General features: G+C 35.9%; 1 pseudogene; it reads left to right on the forward strand.

Moving 5' to 3' along the window:
• Positions 1 to 4142: 4142 nt before the first annotated feature.
• On the forward strand, positions 4143 to 4693 carry LOC112825871 (10 kDa heat shock protein, mitochondrial pseudogene; annotated as a pseudogene).
• Positions 4694 to 8312: the final 3619 nt, after the last annotated feature.

Below are 8312 nucleotides of genomic sequence, written 5' to 3' on the forward strand. Positions count from 1 at the left end.
AGAGGGGAGGGGGGTGGGGGGATGGATTAGCCTGGTGATGGGTATTATTTTTTTTTAAGATTTTATTTATTTATTTGAGAGAGAGAATGAGAGAGAAAGCAAGCACATGAGAGGAGGGAGGGTCAGAGTGAGAAGCAGACTCTCTCCTGAGCAGGGAGCCCGATGCGGGACTCGATCCTGGGACTCCAGGATCATGACCTGAGCCGAAGGCAGTTGCTTAACCAACTGAGCCACCCAGGTGCCCTGGTGATGGGTATTAAAGAGGGCACGTTCTGCGTGGAGCACTGGGTGTTATGCACAAACAATGAATCATGGAACACTACATCACAAACTAATGATGTAATGTATGGTGATTAATGTAACAATAAAAAAATTTAAAGAAAAAAATTTTTGTTAGTTAACATTTAGTGCAGGATTGGTTTCTAGCGTAGAATTCAATGATTCATCACTCATATACAACACCCAGTGCTCATCGCAACAAGTGCCCTCCTTAATACCCATCACCCATCTAGCCCATCCCCCACCACCTCCCTCCATTAACCCTCAGTTTGTTCTCCATCATTAAGAGTCACCAATGGCTTGTTTCCCTCTCCTGTTTTTCTTTTTCCCCTTCCCATATGTTCATCTGTTTTCTTTCTTAAATTCCACATATGAGTGAGATCATATGGTATTTGTCTTTCTCTGACTGACTTATTTCACTTAGCATAAAACACTCTAGCTCCACCTGCATTGTTGCAGATGGCAAGGCAACATTCTTTGTGATGGATGAGTAATATTCATTCATATATATATCACATCTTCTTTATTCATTAGTCAGTGGACAATTGGGCTCTCTCCATAATTTGGCTGTTGTTAATGCTGCTATATACATCAGGGTACATATACACTTTTGAATCTGTATTGTTGTATCCTTTGGTTAAATACCTAGTGGTGCACTTGCTGGACCATAAGGAAGTTCTATTTTTAACTTTTTGAGGAACTCCAAACTTTTCCCCAGAGTGACTGCACCAGTTTTCATTCCCACCAACAGTGCAAGAGGTTTCCCCTTTCTCCACATCCTCGCCAACACCTGTTGTTTCTTGTGTTGTTAATTTTAGCTGTTCTGACTGGTGTGAGGTGGTATCTCATCATGATTTTGATTTATACTTCCCTGATGATGAATGATGTTGAGCATCTTTTCATGTGTCTGTTAGCCATCTGGATGTCTTCTTTGGAAAACTGTCTATTCATGTCTTCTGCCCATTTCTTCACTGGGGTGTTGAGTTTGGCAAGTTTTTTAATAGATTTTGGATACTAACCCTTTATCAGATACGTCATTTCAAATATCTTCTCCCATTCCATAGGCTGCCTTTTAGTTTTGTTGATTATTTCCTTTGCTGTGCAGAAGCTTTTTATCTTAATGAAGTCCAATAGTTCATTTTTGCTTTTTTTTCCCTTGCCTCCAGCGACATGTCTAGTAAGAATTTGCTATGGCCGAGGTCGAAGAGGTTGCTGCCTGTGTTCTCCTCTAGGATTTTGATGGATTCTTGTCTCACATTTTAGGTCTTTCATCCACTTTCAATTCATTTCTGTGTATGGCATAAGAAAGTGGCCCAGTTTCTTTCTTCTGCTTGTTGTTGTCCAGTTTTCTCAACACCATTTGTTGAAGAGCCTATCTTTTTTCCATTGGATATTTTTTCCTGCTTTGTCAAAGATTATTTGACCATAGAGTTGTGGGGTCCATTTCTGGGTTCTCTATTCTGTTCCGTTGATCTATGGGGCTCTTGTTGTGCCAGTACCATACTGTCTTGATGGCCATAGCTTTGTAATATAACTTGAAATCCAGAATTGTGACACCTCCAGTTTTGTTTTCCTTTTTCAGAATTGCTTTGGCTATTCAGGGTCTTTTGTGGGTCCATACAAAATTTTAGGATTGTTTGTTCTAGCTCTGTGAAAAACACTGGTGGGATTTTGATAAAGATTGCATTAAATGTGTAGATTGCTTTGGGCAGTTTAAGCATTTTGACAATGTTTGTTCTTCCAGCCCATGAGCATGGAGTGTTTTTCCATTTCTTTGTGTCCTCTTCAATTTCTTTCATAAGTGTTCTATAGTTTTCAGAGTTCAGATCTTTTATTTCTTTAGTTAGATTTATTCCTAGGTATCTTACTGGGTGGTTTTTTTTTTTTTTGGTGCAATTGCAAATGGGATTGATTCCTTGATTTCTCTTTCTACTGCTTCATTATTGGTGTATAAAATGCAACAGATTTCTCCACATTGATTTTATATTCTGCAACTTTGCTGGATTCATGTATGAGTTGTAGCAATTTTTTGGTGGAGTCTTCATATTTTCTACATAGAGTCTCATGTCATCTGCAAGGAATAAAAGCTTGACTTCTTCCTAAGGCACCTATGTTTCAAAGTTAGGGCAACACCTGCTCATTGAACCAAAGTGATCATTTATTTGATCCATAAGAAGCCAATCCACAGTCTAGCCAGCAATCTATAATGTGTTTTGACATGAAAAAATCAGCCTCTATCTTAGGGAATTTAAACTTCTAAAAATATATATATTATAGCGTCAGAGAAAGCCAGTGAAGACTCATGGAAAAATATAGGGTATAGGAAACTGACAGCCCAATTTATAAGTAAACCAAAATCATGAGTAAGCAAAAGGTAGAGAAAAAATATACAGAGAATAGAGGGTGAATAATGTAGCCAAGAGAGTGAGCAGAATTGAGCAGACATATGAAAAATAACTGAATCTCATTGATAGTGAGTCTTTGACTCAAAATCCTTAGTTTCCTGTTGTCCAAATCCTTGGAACTGCCTGGGATTCTGAGCTGACATCTAGTTCTGGTTTCCTTTCCATTCTTTTTTTTTTTTTTTTTTAAGGGACCAAGGTAAAACAAATTTCTTTTGGGGAATAATTCCCTTTAAAAGTAGATCTCTATCTTTAGGAGACAAAAGGAGACTGTGCTGAACTCATGTTCCCTGGTCTGGAGGGCACCTATATTCTGCTGTGAGCTCTGGCCTCAGTAGCCAGACCCAGGTAAACCTGGAATAAAGATGAGCCCACAGACACACAGTGCCATCAGAAATGACACCCTGTGAGAAGGCTCTTTTCTGTATCATCTCCTCACTGCAAGGTAAGGCAGGTGCACCCAACCAAACTTTTGATTCTCATATATTATTTGTGTCCTAACTTCATCTCAAATTACCTGAAGTAAATTGATTTTCAAACCTTTTCAATCAAATCAGTATGCAAAAATAAAAAGATTAAACTGTCTACTGCTTCCCTGGCATTCTTAATTGCCTTGAATAATCCTCTGATGGTAATTTATCTATTGAGGGTATCTATTGATATTTCTCTCATAGAAGATTAGTAAAGTAATAGTAATAACATTTGTTTTTGTTACTGTTTTGGGGGATTTCATTTTAAGTAGCATGTAGACTCTCTGTGAAGGGCAGATTGAATCCAAAAATATAGAATGTCGACTGAGGATCAAGGTTAAACTCTCCATGTAGACCAAAGCCAGCTCCACAAAGGGAAGAATACCAGGTACTATTATTAAAACTATTTTGAAAAATTCAGGTACCATTGGTCTTAGATTCCCAGGAAAAAAAAGAAATAAAATTTGCATCGACTTTCATACATAGTTGTATGTTAAGTTCACAAATCCTTAATTCCAGTACATAAAATAAAAATGGAGAAATCTAATGAAATTGGATACAGGTACAATACCTGAATTACCAAATTTGAGAAATAAATTAGATAAACTAAATATAGCACAAATGCCAAGAGAGGAGAGAGAAGGGGGAGAAAGAGCAATGGAGAGAAGAAATTCTAGAGCTTAAAATTTATGGTCCAAAATCTTTATACAAATACGTTTTAGACTCCACAAGGCAAACTGGGTAGTTAGACCTAGAGAAACGGCAAGCTAAAGAAAGGAGAAGACTAATGTTTCATTTATCTTTAGCCTCTCGGCCTTCTTTATGAATAAGGCAGTAAAAGTTTGTGTTCTTTAGCGCAATGTTATAATAGGTTTGGCTATAAAGAGGAATTAAAGGGGCTTTTATAGTCAATGTTGAAAATAGCAACATGTTACTCAGGAAACCCTAACTACATTTTTGTTAAATTATGTTAAGGCACTTGGGGTCTTCTTGCAGAGGCGGCAGCTCCAGAGCGGAGTACCAACTGCGGTGGTCGGCGTCATGGCAGGGCAGGCGTTTAGAAAGTTTCTTCCCCTCTTTGACCGAGTTTTAGTTGAAAGGAGCGCAGCTGAAACTGTAACCAAAGGAGGTATTATGCTTCCAGAAAAATCTCAAGGAAAAGTGTTGCAAACAACAGTAGTAGCTGTTGGATCGGGCTCTAAAGGAAAGGGTGGAGAGATTCAACCAGTTAGTGTGAAAGTTGGAGATAAAGTTCTTCTCCCAGAATATGGAGGCACCAAAGTAGTTCTAGATGACAAGGATTATTTCTTATTTAGAGATGGTGACATTCTCGGAAAGTACGTGGACTGAAATCATTATTAAAATGGCATGAAGTGAAGCTGCCCATTCCAGTGAAGTTGTGAAATCTTTCATCATGTAAATAATTTTCATGTCTCTCTTTTATAATAAACTAATGGTATCCAAACTAATGATATCCAGTGTCTCTAAAATTCAGTTTTAGTGTACTGATACAAACATTAGTAAATAAAAATGCATAAATGAGTGGTTAAAAAAATTATGTTAAGGCACTTATATATTTACCATATATCTAAGAATCCTTGATCTATATTATACTCTTCTAATTCTCAAAACAACTGGAGGTTACCATGTGGCTTTGGTTTTTTCCAAAGATTATCCTATTTCCCCAAGATATGTGATGTTATGCATTCCATACAAAGAACAAGTAAAATCACGTCGAGTTTATATGTAGCTAGTTATGACTAATTCAGATTCTGACTCTAGGTGGTCTTCACCACTCTCCCTTCCCAGTGGAGTCCAAGGTCATTCAGTAGGGAGATGTCACTTATAGGCCTTGCCTACCCTACCTCATAACCATCATAACTACCAGATCTCAAAAGGTAGTGCTCATATAAGCAACATTATCGATGGCTGTTAGACACAATGATATAGCACTGACATTAGGACTGAAATAGGCTTTAATGGAACATAACCACCACCCACTTTATTGCTATTATGAGGAAATGCATTCTAGATCCTAGTCAATGAGCCAACATTTTAACTTCTGAAAGGTGCAAGTTGGGGATTGCATGCATATGGCCATATGTGTGTAATATGTAAGACCAAGATTTTCTCAGGGAATATAAGCAGAGCTTTTAAAAAACTTAAAGGGAAAAAACATTAATATGTTTAGCTTTTTTTCATTCAGAAACATTGCATTAACACATTTGTTTTGAGAAGTCAAAGATTTTACCAAAGTCAGAGAAACACTATCTTTACACATTGCCTTAAGGTAAGTCCAAAATAAAAAAATGCCAACTGTTCGTGTCATTTTAAATGTTAAAAGTTTTTGTAATCTATTATAAAGTTTAAATGACAGGGTAAATAAATTTTTTTAATGGCAACAGAGAAAAAAACTGAATTCACTTTTTGGGAGCCTATTAAGCTAAAGTGATTTTTAGCACACTCTGCATTCTCCTTGCTTCAAAGAGAAATAAAAATTCAGAGACCAGCCCTTTTTTATTCCTCTGAGAGGCATAAAGAACAATGACTGAAATGACTTTGAGAGAAGAAAAAGAACTGACAGCCAGCAGGGAGAATGGATACTGCTGTGAAAAAAGGAGCTGGAAGGAAAAAATATATCTTCAGTAAAGGAGTCAAAGTCTAGTGGAAAATGGAGAAACAAGCACAAAAGAATGGATGGGTCAGGGGAAATCAGAAATACTACAAAAGTTTTGCATTCAAAACATAAAATATAATGGGCACAATACTGGCCAGAAATAAAGTCTCAAAAAAAAAAAAAACTCACCAAAACTTACCTTACTTCTAGTGCCCATAAAATATGTTCATATTATGAAATTCTGTTTTATTAGTATACCAATTATTTCCAAATCTAGAATCATGGCTAAATAAATTGTCACATTTGCTGTATTTATCACTTATTCTTTTACTAAAAGCTCCATGTTGCATTTCATTAAGGGAAAGTAATTAAATGGGAAACAATTCTGGACTTCTTTAAGAAAACATACTTGCTTCCTTTTTCCATTGCACTGCAAGAATAATTTCATGAGCAAATCATCAAACCTTATAAGTTTCTTTTTTAAACTTCTTTAATATTACAGCTGACGTCCAAAGAAAAATTTGGGAGTTAATTAGCTGCCCTCATCTGAAACATGTTTCTCCTTTTTTATGAAGTAAACTGAGAACAGCAAATATCAAGTACAAGTTTTGTAAAATACAATCTTAACAAGCCCCATTATATATACTAACAGGAATCCCAAAACTTGGCCCAATGATACAGTTAATCTTTTACTAATTTTAAAGAAAGTATATCTTCATTGGAATGACTTCTTTCTTTCCTCAGAATCTTACAATGCAGGTACCTGTTTGCAGCATTAAACACCATTGTACTACATAAATCGAGAGAAGCACCATTCACTTCGAAGCCCATATCAATGGTGCCCTCTGGAGTTGTGCAGTGTATAGGCTATTAGACAGTACATGAAAGTTCTAGCAGTATTTATATTTACCATAGTCAATTTTCTTAGAAGCTTGTATCATGAATCTCAATTTCAAAAAATAACATCAATAAAATTTACTACTTATTGTCAAAACTGATTCTCAGTCCTTATTACACATTTCCCAGTAAGATGTAACAATAAAAAAAAAACACCTTTCTTTCCCTCAGACACATGTAATTTAAATCTCAAATCTGCCACTCACTACTCATGAGATTTTATACACGTTATCTAGCCCCTAGGCTTTACTCAGGTGTAATGGGATTAGCCAACTCTCATGGGATTACTATAGGCATTGAATATAAAAATGTAAGTCAACTTCCTGACACAGGATAGGTGACAATAAATATTAATTGCTGTTATCATGCCACCAACATGCTAAATCTGACATGTTTCGATAATAAAATATTCCAAAACTTAAGGGGTTCAATATTTACATAAGCACATAGAATTTAAACTTATGCCCCTGGTTAGATAATTGTCATAAATAATATGTACGGCATTACATTTTTTTATATGTTAGAGTTGTGTCATGAAGAGATTGGTACATTTTCATAATCACACAAATAAGTCTCTGTAACACATAAAAATTTAAATGAGAGGACATTAGTAAATATAACAATAGTTATTAAAAGATTATGTTCAATCACAAAAAAATACAACTCTGCACTCAGATGCCTTTACAAGGGAGAGGTGAGTTACACCAAACATTCATAGAACAGATATTCTAATTCTATAAATATTGTTTTACTAATTGAAGAGGGGAGTGGTAGTGCTGGTACTTAAGTCATTTAATGAAGCTAACAGTAACTTTGATACAAAAATCAAGATATTTAAAAAACTAAAATTACAGATTAATTTCACTTATAAGCATGGACAAAAAATCCTAAACAAAATATCAATCTTAATCTAGCAGTGTATTTTTTTCAGTGTATTTAAAAACAAAACAAACCATAATTGTCATGCAAGGATGATAATGCAATGCAAGGATGATTAAATGTGATAAAAATGCATTTATGTAATTGACTACTTTATTAGATTAAAAGAGAAGTTATATGGGGGTGCCTGACTGGCTCAGTCGGAAGAGCATGCAACTCTTGATCTCGGGGTCACGAGTTTGAACCCCATGTTGGGCATGAAGCCCACTTAAAATGGGTAAATAAACAAATACAAAAAAAATTTTTAGGGGCACCTGGGTGGCTCAGTCGTTAAGCGTCTGCCTTCGGCTCAGGTCATGGTCATAGGGTCCTGGGATCGAGCCCCGCATTGGGCTCCCTGCTCAGCGGGAAGCCTGCTTCTCCCTCTCCCACTCCCCCTGCTTGTGCTCCCTCTCTCACTCTGTCTCTCTCTGTCAATTAAATAAATAAAATCTTTAAAGAAAAAAAAGAAAGACTTAAGGATTTGGAAAGGAGTAAGCATAGGTGTCACTACTTTACAGATAATAGGATTTTCAGCCTAGAAAACTCTAAAAGAATCTATAGACAAATTATAATAAGAGAGTTCAGCAGAACTATGAGGTGAAAAGAACTATATATAATCTATAGCATCCCCACATGCCAGAAAACAATTAGAAAGTAATTTTTAAAAGACCCCATCTACAACAACAAACAAAAACTGCAAAATAAATAGGAATAAATTTTTTTAAT

The sequence above is a fragment of the Callorhinus ursinus genome, unplaced genomic scaffold, assembly GCF_003265705.2.
Source record: "Callorhinus ursinus isolate GAN/ISIS: 27379988/994484 unplaced genomic scaffold, GSC_fseal_2.0 scaffold4, whole genome shotgun sequence".
NCBI classification, from domain to species: domain Eukaryota; kingdom Metazoa; phylum Chordata; class Mammalia; order Carnivora; family Otariidae; genus Callorhinus; species Callorhinus ursinus.